The sequence below is a fragment of the Rhipicephalus microplus genome, chromosome 5, assembly GCF_043290135.1.
Source record: "Rhipicephalus microplus isolate Deutch F79 chromosome 5, USDA_Rmic, whole genome shotgun sequence".
NCBI lineage: Eukaryota > Metazoa > Arthropoda > Arachnida > Ixodida > Ixodidae > Rhipicephalus > Rhipicephalus microplus.
This window is the reverse complement of record NC_134704.1, coordinates 60,821,513-60,841,890: the sequence shown is the minus strand read 5'-3', so window position 1 is coordinate 60,841,890 and position 20,378 is coordinate 60,821,513. Positions and strand designations below refer to the sequence as shown.

The 20,378-nt window shown below is 46.8% G+C and overlaps 1 protein-coding gene and 1 non-coding gene across 3 annotated transcripts in view; both read right to left on the bottom strand.

Annotated features, from left to right (window-relative positions):
- LOC119173840 (monocarboxylate transporter 10) overlaps window positions 1-20,378 on the bottom strand; it is a 233,120-nt gene that overhangs the window by 29,492 nt on the left and 183,250 nt on the right. The gene's annotated exons all lie outside the window — the stretch shown is intronic.
- TRNAP-CGG (transfer RNA proline (anticodon CGG)) lies at window positions 10,871-10,943 on the bottom strand. Its single transcript has one exon. It is a non-coding gene; the product is annotated as a tRNA-Pro (tRNA).

Genomic DNA, 20,378 nt, shown 5'->3' with positions numbered 1-20,378 from the left:
AGATGCCACATGTTCGCGTCTCTTTCTATCTGCACGTATAATATCCAGCGGCCATCTTGGCGGGCGTATTCACTGACCGTAAGTAGAACCAGAAACTTCCCTCGGGCTTCACTCCTGCATCTAAACCATCGATACCCCGTTGGCGTGTATTCGACCCACAGTGCATCTTAGTGTACCAGGTATCCGGAGGAAATCTGAGCTTTCATCACCCGTGCCGAAACAACTGTCTCTTCTCCTTTTGCAAGAGAAATATTCAGACAGTGTACATATATATGCCGATGGCTGCACGAACCGCCCATGTTCGTTAGCTACAGTAGTTGTCCCAACAAGAGGTGTTACCATCAGCTTTAGGACTGAACACTCCACGGCATCTACAGCAGCGCACCTAGCTGCTTTGCGCGCTGCACTTTGTGTGGTCAATCGGGAAACACCGCAACAATGGTCGATTTTCAGCGACTCAAGGGCTGGCCTACAATCTGTGCTCTCAGCACTGCGCGGGCCGTACGAAAAGCTTGTTTTCGAAATTCGATGCCTTCTCCACACTTCACACGAGAAAGGGCATCATGTGATGTTTCAGTGGCTGCCAAGTCACTGCGGCGTCATTGGGAACGAACATGCCGATACTGCCGCGCGGGCAGCTCTTGAAGGAACACGAGAAGAAGCCATACAACTTTCGCGGACTGATGCAGCCAGTAATCTTCGACGACTTGCGCGTGAAATCACGTTTTCACTATGGTGCCCACCAAGCAACGAGACGAATCGTCAACACCACCGGTCCTCTTTGATGACTCTCCGCATGCTCGACCGAAGAGAACCCACACTTCTTCATCGCTTATGGCTAGGAGTGGCATTTAAAAATCTTATTCCTTTGTCATAGCAATGGCCGGCAACGCTCTCTGCGATGCCTGTCATTGCGAAGAGACACTACACCACATCCTGTGCGACTGTCCGCTGTATGACATCCTGAGACAGTCACTGGCGTCCGTTTTTGCACGCATAGACAGCAGCCAAATGTCTGTGGACACTATTCTGTCAAGTGCCCGAGAGAAGACGTTGCAACAGAAGGCGACAAAAGCTCTGTTGAAATTCCTACGCGACGCGGACTTGAACAAGCGGCTGTAACAGCAATGTCACACACCGCGAAAGGCAAGACTGGGCTATGATTGAGTGTGCGTGCGTGTGCTGCCGAATGTGCTGTGTTTATCTTTCTTCCCTCTCTGCTCTCTATCTTTCATCTCCCCCATCCCCCTCCCGTGTGCAGGGTAGCAAACCGACTTGCTATAGGCTGCTTAACCTCTTTGCCGTTCTTTTCCTCCTATTTTTCTTTCCTTTTTTTCTGCCAAACGAGCTTTTTAACACTCTCGCGTTAAAATGCACCACTGATGACACACCATGCCCCACGTTAACTTCTTTAGATGTCGCCCCGTCGTGGTGGTGTATAGTGGCTAAGGTACTCGGCTGCTGACCCGCAGGTCGCGGGTTTGAATCCCGGCTGCGGCGGCTGCATTTCCGACGGAGGCGGAAATGTTGTAGGCCCGTGTGCTCAGATTTGGGGGCACGTTAAAGAACCCCGTGTGGTCGAAATTTCCAGAGCCCTGCACTACGGCGTCTCTCATATTCGTATGGTGGCTTTGAGACATTAAACCCCACATATCAATCAATCAATCAATCAATCAATCAATCAATCAATTTTTGTAAATGTCAACACACGTTAAAAAACGCGGCATATCCACGAAATGAACTATATGATGATTGGTCGAAGCAGGGGGATAAATCGGTGTTACCGTAAATCACCCGTGGCATTGACCACTCATACATGTAAATGACTGCCAGTTATGTACAATGTTGATTGGTCATAACTGATTTGTCGTGTTGAGTTGTGAATTTTATTTTACCTTCATTATTGCTGATTTGTAACATCGAATATCTAGCCTGCAGTTGGAGAAGACGAGTTCTTTGCATGTTGCTCTGGGGGTGGCTGGTTGTTTGCTGCCATGCGAAATCCATAGTAGAGCATGTTAGGACGCCTTAATCTGCACAAGTCTATCGTTGTCCGGGATGATCATCGTCATTAGCGTCATCGTCATGGCGTATAGTGGGTATTTAGCATGCGCTGTGCCGTGATGGCAGTAAAAGAATAAGTGGTCTGAAACGTGCTTGATCTTCACCGTCATGAACAACGCCAACGCCGATGGACAAGCCTCGACCATGAGGAGCTTCTCATCTAAAGGCTCAGGTGGTCTAAATTTTTCGAAGTCCTCTACTGCGGTGTGCATAATAACAATATAGTAGTTTTTGGAACGTATTATCCCAGAAATCGAAATTATTCACTCAGACACAAGCACACAAGAAATGTTCCTACGCCAGAATAGCTTGTAAGAGTAGATCGACGTCAATGAATTGAAACCACAGCCATCAGGTTAGTCGAGCTGTCAGCCAATGCAAAACAGTAGTTACGAGAAAAAAAAAAAGGTCTTGTGATTTTAAATCACGCCTTTGTCGTGTACATCTCATATGCTGTCGTTGCCGCGTCTACGCCGGCCACAGCTGATAAACTGTAAGCACGAAAGGGGCAGGGTACGAAAAGGGCACTTGCGTCCCCCAAAAGCTCCCCTTTCCCCAACCAGACGAACACTCCCCCTCCCCCCCCCCCCCCCTAGCCACAACAAGCCTCCACACCACCGCCCTTTTCTAGCCGTGATGGAACACAGGTTTGCGCCACGAGGACGAAATCCTGCCGACTGCCAGGACTTTGGGGTATGGACAGATTACCCTCGAACGTAACTAAGGAAGACAAAATGACTTTTATATACTGCGTGAGAGCGAGAGAGTGATAGAAAGAGTGAGAGACGGGGGGGAAAGGTGGGGTGTTTAACCAAGTTATAGGCTTGTTTGGCTACCTTACACATGGGGGGAAAGGTGAATAAAAACAAGATAAAGAAAAAAGAAAAAGAAATGAACAGTTAGTGAAAGAACAAACACCAGAAACTCGCACCGCTAGTTCATAGACGCTCGTGAAGTCCGGTATATAGCCTTCAGGTGTAGGGTTTTCGCGGCCTTATGCATGCCCAAAGCCGTAGGCCAAGGGCCAAGGTCCCCGGATCTTGGCCTACTGATCTTCGGGCAGTGGTCTCTCATCAAGACGATCGAGTTTGGCTCCTAGTTGAGTCTGGTAGGATGGGCAGTGGCTTAGAATGTGTTGAATGGTCTCCTCATTCTCGCACGAAAAACTCGCACCTCAAATACGGCCCAGTGCGACGAATAATTGTTGGCATCGCTTAGTGAAATACGCCCACGCACGGGAAGTACACTCTTGATCGGGTTCTGGTTGAAGGATGGCTATATCCGGCAAGCCAGACGAAAAATGCCCCTCGCTATGTCCAGCACTTTAAGCGGGAACTGAGGTGTATGGTCAGCGTTGCCCACGTGGGGCCTATTTTCACGCGGTACTGATCTTTGTTCGCAGTTTTACCCTTAATTACCGAGGAAAGGGTCGCGTATGCTGAACACGAAGATTGCATTAGTGGGCGAGGCGACTCGCTGGTGTTTATAATTAAGGCACGTCTCCTCGCTGTACTCAGCAATAGAAAGTTCTGTGTTTGCACGTATACCTATCCACACCGAAAAAGGCGGTGGTTTTCGCTGGTGGTGGTCACCTAGACTGAAGCGAGAGACGCAGGATTGTCATGCCAAAGTGCTGCGTACTTTGGGAATACAGATATGTGTTAGCGTCCAATCTGCAACAACGTGTATTGCTAGGTGTCAGGTTACTCGATCATGTAAATCAACAACGGTGTCCTGTGTCACGAATGTTGGAGACGTGCGAGTCCACCCGTGCATGACGCGCGCTATCGACACGCGAGTAGTTGACATTGCCCGTCGACATCTTCATCGAGTTTTTGGAGGGTGTCTTCTTTCAGCGTATTCAGCCAAATTATTCTTACCCCCGTATTGCGAAACGCTCCTTGACTTGAGCTTCACTTGAAACCATCTTCAATACAGCATGTTTGAAACGTGTCTGTGCGTTTATGCTGCCGTGGCACCGCCTAAAGACAGCGCGTTCGAAACACGTTGTGCTGCGTTGAAGTCAGTGGCAAGTCAAGTTCAAGTCAAGCAGCGTTTCCGAATACGAAGGTCAGAGTTTGTAATGACGTAATGGGGTATGGATAATGTTTGGTAGTACTCGGTATCAACTGACCGCAACCCAGTTATCCTTTATTTCAATGGAAGGATTTAGTTGTATGTAAACTTTTTTCACTCACTCACTCACTCACTCAATCAATCACTCAAGTGATATTTTCTTAAAGATAACAAAATTTTTCCTTTTCGTATTTTTTCACATAATGCAATTATTTCTAAATTTGTTGATTACATACAAAGACTTTATTGATGAAGTTCTTACAGCGAAGCTGTGGGTGGCTATGATGAGGGCGTGTGCAAAACGCCAGTATGCAAATCGCCTACTTTCCAAAAAGCACCCCGAGGTTACGTTAGTCGTCTCGGGGACGCTGGGCAAACTAAAACTATAGCAGCTGACGCATCCGCACTCTCTTTGAACAAACGCACGCCTTGGAGCAATCAAACGGGGAATACAATAATAAAGAAAAAGGTGCTCGAGCATTCATAATTTGTTATAAAGCGGCTTGTATGTCTCTTAACACTTGTATTCTGAGCAATGCATTTGTGTTTAAGAGCGTAAGCTTGGCCATTGTAACCTCGCTTTCCCACATTGTGTTTTGCAAAATAACATACCCATGAAATTTTCTTAAAAATTTGGGCCACACCGGATCCCTATGAAATAGTTGAAACCACTTGCGCCCGAGTAGCACATTTTATTTATGCTTTGTCCACGGTGCAGCATGGCTAAATGCGAGTGTATATAGCTGGGACTCCTGAAGAGCGATGTGCTTACGAGGAAATACGAACGGAACAGCAACGGAAATGTAATCAGCACCGATCTAGAATATGTGTTGCCCCGCCATGGTGGTCTAGTGGCTAAGGCATTCGGCTGCTGAACCGGAGGTCGCGCGTTCGAATCCCCGCTACGGTGGCTGCATTTTCGGTGGAGGCGAAAATGCTGTAGGCTCGTGTGCTCAGATTTGGGTGCACGTCAAAGATACCCGGGTGGTCGAAATTTGCGGAGCCCTCCGCAACGGCGTCTCTTATAGTCATATGGTAGCTTTGGGAATATATATATATATATATATATATATATATATATATATATATATATATATATATATATATATATATATATATATATATATATATATATATATATATATATATATATATATAATGCCACCATTGATGAACGAGCCACTGTGGCTCATACGCGTTTTTGGGGACGAAGAAGAAGAGAACATCTTCGTTGCTCTGGTTCAAGTGAACTCCTGGCTGCAGGTCTTGTTTTGTTCGTGACATTACTGGTGGAGACGCTGGGTACGTGTACTTCGGCTGTGTCGGCCATCGTGGAGACAGCTACATCTCCCAGAGCAAGAATCAGCCGCCGCCTGCGTGGATTACCCCCTGAATTTGGTCCCTTGGCATCGACACCCAGAAAGATGGCAACTGCGATGACAAGCCAGGCGGTCCAAACCAGCGATGGCCATGATTCTCTTCTCGCCCATGTTTTTCACGTGCCACAGACACCAAAGCCGTTCCATGGAGACATCTTCGAGGACGTTGATGACTGGCTAGACCACTTTGATCGGGTTGCCAGTATCAACGAATGGGACGATGTTCGCAAGCTGCGCCGAGTTTATTTCTACTTGGAGGATTCTGCGAAGACGTGGTACGAGAACCACGAGGGCTCCTTTGCAACATGGCAAGAGTTTAGCCGACAGCTCCGTGATGCCTATCGCAACACCGAAAGGAAGGAGAGGGCCGAACAAGCCATATCCAGCAGAAACCAACGGCCGAACGAACGTGTATCCATGTTTGTCGAGGACATGCTTCGACTCTTCAAGCGCGCGGACCCTGCCATGCCTGAGGAAAAGAAGGTGCGCCATTTGATGCGCGGAGTAAAAGAACAGCTTTTCGCTGGGCTCGTGCGAAATCCACCGACGACAGTCGCCCAGTTCATCAGTGAGGCAGCTACGATGGAACGTACGCTGCAGCAGCGGTCGTCTCAATACGAACGCCAAATCCCGGCCGCCACATGCGCTATCGGCTCTGACAGCGAGAGACAGACCCTCGCAGACTTCATTCGAAGTATCGTTCGGGACGAATTGCGACAGCTGCAGGCAGTGGGATCCCATCCACCTGTGTCAGCCCTCGCGGATGTAATCAGACAAGAAGTCCGGCAGGCCGTCACGCCCCTAGCCCCAATCGCACCGCCGATTCCCGAGGCCCCAGTCCTGACATACGCAGCGACATTGCGATCCCCTGCGCCACCGGCTACAGATACTGCTATGCGGCCAAGGTACCAGGCTATGCAGCCATTTCACGACACTGCTTCAAGCCCACCTCTCGGCTCAAGGTTTTCGAGCCCACCCACCTATTCGCCGTCTATCTCAAGACAAAGTGGTAGCAAGGCAAGCATGTGGCGCACCTCGGATAACCGTCCACTCTGCTATCACTGTGGCGAAGCGGGTCACGTATACCGGAACTGTCAATACCGGCAACTAGGTCTCCGCGGTTTCCACCCTGATGCTCGATGCCCGCGCTATGGTGAGCGCCCCCGCGAAATTGAAGCCTATCTCACGGGCCAACGTACTCCTTCGACTATTCGGCACCACCAGTCGAGATCACCATCGCCTCACCGGTCTACGTCACCCAGTTTGCCCTCATCGTCTTCCGCTCCTTTCAGGAACCGGTCACCAAGTCCCCGCAGGGGAAACTAGGAACGGCGACTTCTGGGGGTGAAGTCGCGGCCCGGCGAACTGTAAAAGACCCTCCTTCGACGCAACGACCAGACGAGGGCGATTCCGGTTTTGCAGTGTTCTCCGACAGCAAAAAGATTGTTTCTGCCGAAATTGCCGTCTTCGTCGACAATCATGCAGTTAACGCCCTAGTCGACACCGGTGCCGACTATTCCGTAATGAGCGCAACACTGGCATCTGAACTGAGGAAGGTTACCACGCCTTGGGAAGGACCTCAGTTGCGCACGGCAGGTGGCCATCTGGTGACGCCTACTGGTATGTGCACGGCACGCATTCGAATACGTACGTCAACATTTGCGGGCTCTTTCCTCGTATTGCGCGTGTGCTCCCGGCCAGTCATTCTAGGAATGGACTTCCTTCGTGAATACGGTGCCGTTATCGACCTCCGTGAATTACTTGTGTCGTTCGAGGATCCTTTTTGCGCTGCAACTGACACTACGCAATTCCGGAATGGAGCGCTCCGTGTTACCGACGATTCTCTGACTCTCCCACCTCGAAGCAGCCTCTTTGTCAAAGTAGAATTGGGACAGGACCTGTCTGACGCGGTAATTGCAGAGGCCAATTTGTCTCTCCTTATTTCGCAACAAATCTGTGTTGCCCGAGGAATCATTCAGCCTAGCAATAGGCATGCTCACCTGCTGGTCACAAACTTCAGCGACGAATATCGCCACCTAACGAGACACACTGCCATTGCATATTGTGAAGAACTTGCCAATGCCGATGGTCCATCTACGTTAGCTTCATTTTCGTCGAATGGGCACCCTGACGAAGCCTTCGTGAGCACTCTCGACGTAAACGAGAGACTACCTTCGGCTCAACGAGAAAGCCTTTTGCGTATACTCGGCTCATTTCAAGACTGCTTTGCCACTACGTCAAAGGTTAAACAGACACCACTTGCTCAACATCGTATCATCACGGAACCTACTGAGAGACCCATCCGACAACATGCCTATAGGGTGTCGCAAAAAGAGCAAGATGCTATACGTGACCAAGTCCAGCAGATGCTTCAGGACGACGTCATTCAGCCATCGACCAGTCCCTGGGCTTCGCCAGTTGTGCTAGTAAAGAAGAAGGATGGTACGTTGCGTTTTTGCGTTGATTACCGTAAACTGAACAAGGTCACCAAAAAGGACGTTTATCCTCTACCCCGGATAGATGACTCGTTGGACCGTATACGCAACGCTAAATATTTTTCCTCCATGGATTTGCGTAGCGGCTACTGGCAAATCGCAGTGGACGAGCGCGACCGCGAAAAGACGGCGTTTATTACTCCCGACGGTCTGTACGAGTTTAAAGTGTTGCCTTTCGGTCTATGCTCAGCGCCAGCTACTTTTCAAAGAATGATGGATACGGTTCTCACGGGGCTCAAATGGCAATCATGTCTTGTTTACCTTGATGACGTTGTGGTCTTCGCAGACACGTTTGAACAACACGTCCAACGCCTTCGCGCAGTTCTTCAGGCAATTCGAACAGCGGGGTTGTCTCTCAAACCCGACAAATGTCATTTTGGATATGAAGAACTGAAGTTCCTTGGTCACGTTGTGAGCCATGCTGGCATCTGCCCAGATCCCGAGAAAACCCGCGCCGTTGCCACCTTTCCCGTGCCCACAAATAAGCGCGACCTACGCCGATTTCTGGGGCTCTGTGCGTATTACAGGCGTTTTGTCAAAAACTTCTCGAAGATTGCTGAACCCCTCAACAAGCTTACAAAAGACGGTGTCTCGTTTGTTTGGGGTCCCGATCAGTGCCATGCGTTCGACACCCTCCGAAACCTCCTCCAGGCTCCGCCTGTACTTGGTCATTTTGACGAAAGCGCTGACACGGAATTACACACTGACGCCAGCAACGTTGGACTAGGAGCGGTATTAGTTCAGTGGCAAAATGGCGTCGAGCGCGTGATCGCTTATGCGAGCAGAACGTTATCCCCAGCGGAGAAAAACTATTCTGCAACAGAAAAGGAATGCCTCGCTGTTGTCTGGGCCATAACAAAGTTCCGCCCATACTTGTATGGCCGCCCATTCAGGGTAGTTAGCGACCACCATTCCCTTTGTTGGCTCGCGAATCTCAAAGATCCCTCAGGTCGTCTAGCACGATGGAGCCTTCGGCTACAAGATTTCGATGTCACCATCGTCCACAAATCTGGGCGGAAACACACCGACGCCGACTGTCTCTCACGTGCACCGGTCGAAAATGCCAACACTGACGTTGAAGACGACGACACTTTTCTTTCTGCCGTATCAGCGACCAGCTTAGCTGAGCAACAGCGTCACGACTCGGAGCTCATCCCGCTCATTGACTACCTGGAAGGACGCAATTCTCACCTTCCTCGAAGCTTTGCGCGCTCACTATCTTCCTTTTGTTTCCGTGATAGAGTGCTTTATAAAAAGAACTTTCATTCTACACAAGCTATGTATCTGCTTGTTGTGCCAACTACGCTTCGTGGTGACATTTTACGTGCATGTCACGATGAGCCATCATCCGGACACCTCGGCTATACGCGCACGCTGCAACGGATTCAACGCTCTTACTACTGGCCACGTCTCGCGAAGACTGTGAAGCACTACGTTCGCACATGTCGCGACTGTCAGCGACGTAAGATTCCACCTTTACGACCAGCGGGACTACTGCACCCAATTGGCCCACCAAAGGCGCCCTTTCATCAGATTGGCATGGACTTGCTGGGGTCATTCCCCACGTCTTCGTCTGGAAACCGGTGGATTGTCGTCGCTACAGACTACTTAACACGCTACTGTGAAACCAAGGCACTTCCAAAAGCCACCGCAGCAGATGTCGCCCAATTTTTTGTTAACAGCATCGTCTTACGTCACGGTGCTCCAGCTGTCGTCATAACTGATCGTGGGACAGCTTTCACCGCAGAGATGCTGCAGGAAGTCTTGCGATTAAGTGGCACGGAACATCGTAAAACAACGGCTTACAACCCGCAAACAAATGGGCTGACTGAACGACTCAATAAGACAATTGCAGACATGCTGTCAATGTATGTGGACATCGATCACAAGAACTGGGACACCATACTTCCCTACGTAACTTTTGCTTATAACACTGCTGTTCAAGAAAGTACCGGTTTCACACCTTTTCGCTTAGTCCACGGTCGCGACGTCACGACGATGCTCGACGCCATGCTTTTGCCCGACAACTTAGGAATATACCACACGGATGCCGCCAAATTCGCGCAGTGCGCAGAAGAGGCCCGTCAACTTGCTCGTCACCGTATTCAACGTCACCAAACCGCAGACGCGCGCCGCTACAATCTTCGCCACCGTGAAGTTATTTTTAAGGCAGGTGATGAAGTCTGGGTGTGGACCCCTATCCGACAGCGTGGACGTTCCGAAAAGCTTCTTCGCCGCTACTTCGGCCCTTACAAGGTTGTGCGACGTCTCAGCAACGTCACTTACGAGGTTCTACCACAAGGCAATGCGAGACGTTCCCGTTTCACCCCGCAAACTGAAGTCATTCACGTTTCACGTCTCAAGCCGTACTTTTCGCGCTGTGAATCGCCAGTGAGTGACTGACTTTATTGGTAACTTCGCGTCTTTCTTTTTGTTTCGTCTTTTCCTTACATTTTTCCTATTTTTCTTATTTATCATTTAACTTTTGTCCCCACAACCAACTACGTTATCCGCCTTACACCATTCATTTTGCTCGCATGCTAATTTTCATCTAATTTTCTTTTCTTTTTTTGCCTTCATGTACAGCATCGAGACGATGCTTCTTGGGAGAGGGGGTAATGCCACCATTGATGAACGAGCCACTGTGGCTCATACGCGTTTTTGGGGACGAAGAAGAAGAGAACATCTTCGTTGCTCTGGTTCAAGTGAACTCCTGGCTGCAGGTCTTGTTTTGTTCGTGACAATATATATATATAAAGAAAAGAAGTGTATACCTAAGGGCTCGTTTTTTCGTGTTTTGACAAAATAATAATGAGATCTAACAGACATTATAATAATGCCAAGGAAAAAATAACTTGCCGTGAGCCGGAATCGAACCTGCAACCTTCGAATACCGCGTTCAATGCTCTAACCACTGAGCTATCACGGCGGCTATCCTTCCATCCGCTTTATTTGGTTTATGTGTGAATTGAAACGTGGGGTTGTCAGTCAGCGCCATCTGAAGCCATGGCGGCGAAGGTGGAACACCCTTTTATAATCCTGTGTGGCGTCACGTAGCACGTGAACTTATTACGAGCGGGCAGCTGACCAATAGTCCCTCGTATATGTATGAGTTACAGGTTGTGTAGGTTCTTAGTCATCGTGGGACTTGACATCCAAACGCGCAGTGCATTTCAGAATAGGCGGAACACAAGAGCGTGCGTGATTCGCCTATTCTCTCTGTTTTTCCGTGCGTCGATCTTCGCTGCCATATCACATAACGCAAATATGAACTTACCGTGATTTCATGCGGATCGGATGTTTTATGCGCTCACTCATTTAGAAGCACGCAGGTGGAAAAAGTAGAGTAGGTGTGGCGTAAGCAAGCGCACTAAAGCGCCGACGTACGAGCGTTCTCGCAATGTCTCACTCACTACGCTGTGGCTGCTAGCAAACGCTATTCAGCTTTTTTCTCAAAACAAGCCGCTTCTTTAGACGGAACGAAATTTAATCAACAACCTTGGGAATTCGTCACACTGAAAAGCCGCAAGAATGATGAGAGGCGATACACCACGATAAGACCGCCGTTCAACATAGAACTAATCTATCAATGTTGTCCGAACCGCCCACTCACCTGCACAACACTTTCAAAGTAATCGGGAGTTCGCCAAGTTCACCTCCCTCCACTACGTTCACCAACTCCAAGAGGCTTCGCCTTACTCTCCTCGTGTTTGTAGTCCTCCCACGTGGAGTCACTGTGATCGGAATATATATAAATATTTATATATATATATATATATATATATATATATATATATATGTTGGAGTAATAATTCAATGGGCCAGTTAGTATATATATATACATATATATATATAAATATATATATATATATATATATATATCACGTAATACCCCACTATTGCCCCCTCTTGCGCGCCCACGCTGTTGATAAACTCCTTCTCTACCGATGTGTATTCTGAAAAAACTTGCCATGCTTTAAACACAGTGCCGAGCCATTTACCCTAGTTCCCACGGGGCCAAAGCACGACGACTACTCTTTGGGATAGAAGCTTTGACGAAAAACAACGGCTCCATGTGGGATGCGAGATTAAGCGCGGGGCCGAAAACGCGTTTGGTGGCAGTGTGGGCGTCCTAATCAGCCCAGCTCAAGAACTGATTTTCTTAGTGTATACAAAGTTTGCAGAATGCGTCGTTCAGAAAACTTACGGATTTTCCACTGATAGCAAGCATAAGAGTATGGCCTATGCACCTTTTCATGGCAACTTTCGATACATACTTGCAAAGTACTGGCTTGGAAGTTCACGCGGACAAGCGTATATAGAACTAAAGGAATTTGCGTGTTGACCTTTGTACATGCAAAGAGCCCTATTGTTGCTGTCGGCGTACTAGTGCTTAGGTCAGAATCGAGTTTATGCGCCCAGGTGAAAATAATTGCGCATGTGTCACCCCGACTGCCTGAACGTTGGAAAAAAAAAAAAGAAATGAGGTGACTATGAAGCATGATTGACAACGTGCATGTCAATTCTACACTTAACAAAGGGACATAAGAGACGGAGTCTCAGTTGTCACTAGAATAATCCTGTGTGGCCATGCGTTAAAGAGAAGAAGCTTGCGATGTACTAAGAAAGCAGGAAGGAAATAAAGAAAGAAGGAAGGAGAGAAAAAAGGAAAGAAAGAAAAAAGCACGAAAATAGAGGAAAAAAGGAAGAAGTAAAGAACGAAGGAATGAAGGAAAGAAAAAAGAAAGGAAGGAAAGAAGGAAGGAAGGAAAGAAAGAAAGAACCACAGAAAGAAGGAAGGAAATATCAAAGGAATGAAGGGAATAAATAATGAAAAGAAGAAAAGAAAGAACGGAAGAAGAGAAAAAAGAAAGAAAGGAAGAAGGAAAGAAAGAATCGAAAAAGAAGGAAGGAATAAAAGAAAATAAATAAAGAAAAAAGAAAGAAACGGCTGCTTCCCCAGCAAGTACATGAAGCAGTGTCTCGGCCGCAAGCAGAAAGGTAGAAAAAACGCAGACGTGAGTGTCGTAATCCATGCACACACGCAAATATTTGAACGAAATCTAGCTAACATGGGCAATTGTCAAATTGTCTGCACAAATGGTTCAACTATTCTAACTGTAAAGGGGACGATCCTAATTTCTAGCCACAGGAAATTTGGAAGTGCGTTTATTAGTTTTTTTTCTGTCTATGTATATTACTGCAATGTTGATGTCGACTAGTATTTCCATCCGACCATTCGAGGTCCATTACTGAGTGACGGCTGAGCGCTCAATTTTCACACGTACAAATACCTTACCGACTGTTTGCACAAATTACCATGGATGCCAGATGCGCTGTTCCGGAGGGCCAAGCTTGGTGCACTGGGATGCAGCCTGCTTTATTTTTTCGTTGATTTGTGAGAAATGTTGTGGTGCCATGTTTGATCTGTCTGGTGTGCCGTGACTGTACGCATCGGGAATCGTTGCCGGGGCGAAGGAACAAATGAAGCCGAAAATTATCGCCGCTGAACGAGTTTGGAAGCGTCAAACTGATGGGTTAATCGACCGTATTTCTCCCACTGCAGAGTTACTCTCGCTTCCGCCGTGAATCTGTGGCTAGTGAAATGACGCGGTGTTGTTGCGGAGCATTGAAAGCACTCCGCGCAAGTTCTGGCTTCATACGCTTGGTTGGCGGGCATTATTATTACGGTACATAGCGTGAACAACAAAAACAGCAAAACAAAAGCAAACGCTCTGCCTCCTAATAAATAACAACGCGAAGTGGATTGTTGCTGGCTAGCTTCGTTTTTATTCTCGTGGCGCTCACGAAGATGCTCATTGTCGCAGACTACGTGACGTCATAAAAACAGCTTGTTACCGTGGTACAACAAGCATAGCGGCCTGGATGATGGGAATGCAGCCCGTTAATTCCTACTGGTAACGTTATTCAATACTGTTGAGCTTTATATTTATTTATCACTTATTTGACTTTAGCTGTGTTGGAATAATGGCAGGCGTGCGCTCTGCAGATATTTACGTCACGAAAGCATGAAATTCAGTGACGTCATTGCATGCACTCATCACATCATCCATGCATTTTACTCCAATCTTTCTCTCTTGTCAGCATAAATCAACTGTGCGACGCGTTTTCTTCCTTGTTTCGTTCGCGTTTGTATGCCACTCTTTAATGGCAGCCCCTTCAAATGTTTAATCAGTTCGACGTCAATCTGCTTTGTTTCGCATCAGCGGCGAAAAAGAATGATCGATCGGTTGCAACGTGGACCTTAGTTACGCGAACGTACACATGACGCATAGGTCGACGAACGTAACGTATCGATATCGAGTAATCTTATCTCGAACACGAGGAACGGTTCTGTTAAGAAAGTCCTCCGTTTCACGAACAATGTGCCGCTTATTTTCGCCCTTCTTCGTTTATTCCCGTCTGCCTCATTAGCTGAGCGTAATTTTAAAGAAGTAAGAGTCAATATTGGATCACGTCTTGTCGGACATGTCACACATGTCGGACGATGAGGGCACACTCCTAGGACATCGCAGCGGGCCTAATGCTTGGAAAGTTTCCGTCGCACGGAACCGTAGTTCAATAACACCTTGTCAACTTTCGGGTCTTCGTTAGAAACTAAAGCCTTTGTCGGTTTTATGAAACTAAGTTCTCGGTGCGCTTCAGCAAACAAGAAAAAAGTGGAGGGAAAGTGAGACTTACTCTAGGAAAGCTTTTTTAGGGGCGAAGCTCCTTCAAGTGTCACCCGATCATCCTCTGTAATGGCCACCCTCTCCTTAGTTCATGAACTGGCCACAGAGGGCGCTACTTGTACGATATAACAAATTCATATACGCTGAAAAATGCAAATGGTCCGACACTACAGGGTGTTGCTTGTAGAAAAGGTAATAATAAAAGGTAAATTTTATGAAAACTAGATTTACGTCAGACGTACGGAAGGAAAGAGAGAGGGAGACGATCGTGCGACTGCGATCGCGTGTCCTTCAGCGGCGCCGTACGTCAGATGGCGCTCTATAGTAAACTAAAAGCATCGTTATGGCGCGCGCGTGTTCCGAGGGTCGGTGGGTGAGTAAGGCTGTTGAGTGGCATGCGCGAAGGAGGGCGACGGCTCGCGCTCGAAGAAGGAACCCGGATGTGCGGGCGCGCGAGGCAGAAGCGTGCCGTGAAGCCGCACGGCGGAGCCGACTATATCCCGATGTACGAGCGCGGGAGGCCGAAGCGGCCCGGCAGCGGCGCCAGGCCGCACAAGAAGCTGTACCTGGCGCCCAATCTTCCAATCGAACACGTCAAAAGGTTCATCGACCAGGACATGCGCATATATGACAGGTCGAGACCGTTCCTGCTCGTCGGCGACTTCAACGTCGACGTATTGGACCCGATAAAACATTGGCTGATGCAATAAATGACGAGCAGGTATGAACTGTCAGGCATTCAGTTGCCTTTTCACCACCCCTTTCCGTTCAACCACTGGATAAGTGATGTATGTTTAAAACTATGATGATGAATAAACTTCAAACTTCAAACTCAGGTGCATCTTCTTCGATTACCCTGACCAAAAGAGGACCATCAGGGGAACGTGAATCGACGTCGTGCTTGCAAACATTGACGTACAACCAGTACAAGAACCGCTTTGGGTGCATTTGACCGAGCACAAGGTGGTCATAATTAAGGTAAAACGAAAACCGAAAGCAATAAACGACATTGGTTAATAAACATTATTTAAAGGCATTTTACTCACGAGTTTTTTTTTTTTTTTGCTGTCTGGGGCGAGGTACCTTAAATTGTAAGAGCTTCGCTCCACTCTAAATCACTTAATACGTGAATATGCCTCCATTTTTTTTTCTTTTTCCAGATGAACAAGATTGGTGTGTTTCGCGGAAACTACGTAACAAGCAGGGAAAAAGAAGACCTGCGTCTAAGGAAAAAGAACGGTATGTTTTTAAAGTATGTTTTGAGTAACGCAACAACCTAGGTATAGTCGATGCCTCAGAGGGAAGCCTCAGAAGAAACAAAGAAAGAAACGAAAAAGGAAAGCAGGAAACAAAGAAAGTATAAGCCAAAAAAAATGATCGATTACTGAATGTCGGCGTGTAGTGACAGTTGTCAGTCTCACCATTTGAGGTCACAATGATACCGCCTTCACCGCTTTTAGCGGGCCAGACCCTTCGTTTCAGCGGAGCCGACGTTGTTGATGAAGGCGATTCCTTCAGCAATTGCTAAGGCAGCCGGTCATCTTCAGATACTCAGCGTTTACTCAAAAAGAAAAAAATAAACACTGAAGGAACTTTAAAACAAGGACATTTAAAGCAAGACCTATGAAACCAGAAAGTCTTGCTTCGTTTCATCTTGGGAACGTACGTGAAAACGCTTCACAGTAGCGCTTCATAGATGAACATTAATTGGAGAAACCTAGCTCAATATGCGATACCGTACAATGAAATTGAGCGCGCCCACTCGCGCTTGCTTGGCGCAGTGCTGCAAGGCTGCGTGTGACGGCTCAGTATTAAGCGCGGTGTCAGTGAACCCGCATTTCTTAATATGGTAATAACTTCTTTTCGGGCTATTGAAGAAGTGGCACATATTCTCAAAATTTGGTGGCGAGGTTTCATGAAGCTAATTTCATCCACACTCACTGCCGAAATTAAGTAGGTTGCTTTGATTTCGTCTCGAGACTGAGGCTCTAAAAAGACACATATAAAAAAAGAGGGACAGGCAAGGAGGTAAACCAGAACTGCAATATGTGGTTTGCTAGCATGTTCTGTGGTAGAGGGAAATGGTATGGCAACTGGAAAGGAGAGCGGATAAGAAAGCAGGTGCATGAGAACAAACAAACCAACAAACAAACAAAAAAGAAGCTGCGCTGCGGAGGGGCAGTGTAGCCTATCTAATAGTCTTCTGCTCACAAAAAGTGCAATAAAGCCTAATAGACCTTCGGCGCGCGATGATAGTGCTTAATTTCACTTTCTACTCTGCTGCGAACAGTAAAGGCGTTCCTTCTACTGTTTAGATTACTGACGTTATGTCGCACTTCGTAAGCAAAAAAAAAAGTTTACTAAAAAAGGGGGGTTGAATGGATACTATGCTGAAATACTGTTTAATACCAAAAGAGTATTTCAGTACTTTTCCTGAAGCGACAATTTCCGTGTCCAACCTAATTGGTCGTTGCAGGTCAAAGCGGAAACTGTATTGATCATTTTTCGCCTTTTTTTTTTGAGCGAGAGAAACAGATGCAGTTCACACTGTGAATACGACATAGCGGTGTAGGGTGCTCTTTTATGACATTCCATGACGTGATAATACCTCATGACATCGTCGCATGACCGATCAAGGGAGCTGTGAAAACGCATGTGGGGGTCAGAAAGGTGTTGGAGGGAGAAGGGGAATGATCAGTGCATCGACCGAGACGAAAAAGAAGATAGCTTTTACGTAAGAGTTGGCTTAGGCGGATGCATAATAGACCCTGGGAGTTTTTAAATCAGACGAAGAAAAAAAAAGCGAGCATGTTTTCTTGACACTTAAATTTATTCCAATTTTACTCGAACTAAGTGCACTTTTCATATAGAGAAACAAGAGCGGGAGGATATTTAATAAAATCTGTTTTGTTGAAACTTCCGGGGCTTTACTTCACCGTCTTAGTGTCACTTAGTTTAAGATCTGCCAGCTATCATGCGAGGCGTCACTTTCTGAAATTTTGTTCGAGTGCACTGACCTTTACCGCATTGCACCTTACTCAAACCTGTAAGGTAAGACATCAAGAGGTAAGAAAATTTATATATATATATATATATATATATATATATATATATATATATATATATATATATATATATATATTGTGTGTGTGTGTGTGTCACATATATATTATTGCCACTCACTATACGTGACGTCAATGGAACAGGCTGTGAGCTGCCTCGCTGGGCACCTTGCTTAAACTAATTGAACAAATGTTGTCACTTTGACTGTCCTCACATGTGTCGCTTCGAAAAAAGTTCTTCAAGTGTACGCAGTTCTTTCAACAGACTTCGCTATAACCCAATATTTATGGCTTCACCTTCTGGTGCGGTGCGCAGAGAGTACTTTCTTGTGTCCGTGTTCTCGTCTTGATTTCATTTGAACTACTTCACACATTTGGGAGGGGGGTTTTCTTTCAAACAATATTTTCTCTCTCACCGAGGTTTACTCAGATGGTGTCACGGCTTTCGCAGTTTATTTTTATGCGCTTTCCTTCAGTTTTGTTTTCTCCCTTTGGTTGGCTGTCTCAGACTAACCTACTGTTAAGCTTTGATGACACGATGTCGTTGCAGCTTGAGCGAGCTCGTTTCGTCGCGCGTCTAAAGTTGGTAATAGAAGCTGTACCTGAATCATACGCGCTCTTAGCTCTTCGAAAATGATTATTGCACTCTGATTTTGTGGTTTTACTTCACTCTCGGGCAAGGCCGCAGGACGCAGCTGGCGTTTGAACCGTACGACTTGTGAGACCGGGGTCGAGAACCTCGAAATCATAACTACTTTCTGTGAAGCGCTCCAACGAGCACGCCTGAGTGGAAGGAGGGCTTGGAGACGGAAATGTAGCTACGCCGTGTACACGACGTTTGAATCACGAGTCAAAGGAAGCGCGTAGTTAAAGCTACGGCGGGTGCTGTAGAGGAAGCAGTGTTATTAAATGTTCGACTTTTTACCAAGCCTGTTACTTTGAGAAATGCTCGGCGTATGGCGGATACTACGAAGGCATCAAAGGTGGAATGCCCTTCAAAACTGGAAGAGGGAGATACGTGAATGCATGTTCGGATCCTCTTCACAGCCTAAGGTTTGAGAGAGATAGGCTTGAAGGAAGGCTCCCGTTTTAAAGTTAGTCGCGTTTAATTGGAATAATGCTTTGAACAAAAAGACCTGAAAGGTAGCAAAGCCTGTCTCCTCATAATTTAGCAATTGAAATTCTTTACTGTTTACATTTCTCGCGATTTGTCTAGGAGGGTTTTCTGTTTGAAACTTAAATAATAAATGAGAAGTCAACGCGGTGTGCACCCGATCGGATCACGCTATCAGTTCTAATATTCAAGTTGAAGCTCAAGAGTCCTCCGAATTTTGTCTCTCTCGACGGCTGCCATAAAAATGCGTGGTTGTTTAACAAAGCAGCACGGGTCACTGCAGTGCAGACCGCTGCTTCTGACGCAATCGACACTTTATCTTCTGACCTCTTAAATGAGAATCAAGCGAGGGTTGTAATGGGTGAACCTTCGTAGATAATTGAGCTGCGTACAGCAGCAATGCGAAAAATAGGCCCGATTTCAAGGTGATTGGAGGATGCCTCCCGTGCGCACGCGGTCCCGGGTGCTATTTTTACTATACTTCCATAAGATGTTGTCAGGCGTAACTTGAGCCAGGGCTAATAAAGTAAAAGGTCCGTCGGAAGCGAACTAAACTAAAAGAAGACTATTCGTACGAGCCTGCAGTTAGTCAGGCTATAACTTTTTGTTCCTTAACTAATTCATTATGCTTAATTACTTGGTTGTTGTTTCTGCCTGGCATCAGTTACAAAGCGATGATTAAGCGAATAAAGGATCGCTCTCGAGTGCGCGAAAGAGAAGGGCAGGCAGATAATCAGTAGGTAGTGTCCGGCGTGCTACCCTGCATTTGGGTTTCGAAATAGGGGCTTGAAATTTGAATGAGCCAGATTGCATGCAAGAACTATTTCACTCCCTTTAACCCACGTTAAGCCTTCAACTTCCACCAGGAATGTGTCGAAGTAACGCTACCATTTTGTGTAGATTATGTCTGGATGTCGAGTTTACCTTTGCGCATGCGTTCAGTATACGGGTGGCTTGCACCGCCACCTGTGAACACTGTGAGGACCAAAAAAAAAAAAATGCCGACGTGGTCTGTGCGGTTGTATGGAGCATAAAAAACAGGGATAACCTTCTTGCCAAGGTTTCAGCAAGTTAAACAACCTCTATCAGAAGAAAGACTACAACGCCATCGTCCAGACTTGACGTTGCGGAAGGGGGCAAGCGCTGTACTGCGATCTACTGATCTGTCAGAACAACTTTGAATGGGATGCTCTCGTGTGTGTTTACGGGTGTTATTGTCTTTTTCCTCCTTATTTATTTTTTCTCTCTTTGTCTGTTTCTACGGGAAATAGAAAATATACAGTATCAAAGGAGATTCGGTACACAAACGAGCATGGTTCCCATAGTGCTCATTGCGCAATGCTTGATCAGTATTAAAAGAAGGTCGTCGATTCAATGGCCGACATGGACAGCCACTTTGCGCTACAAAAAAAAAAGAATTGTGGCTTGTGAGAAGTAGTCCGGATCATTTCTACGCTGCCTGGATCGTCCCTCCTTCTTTAAGGTCAGATCATAAA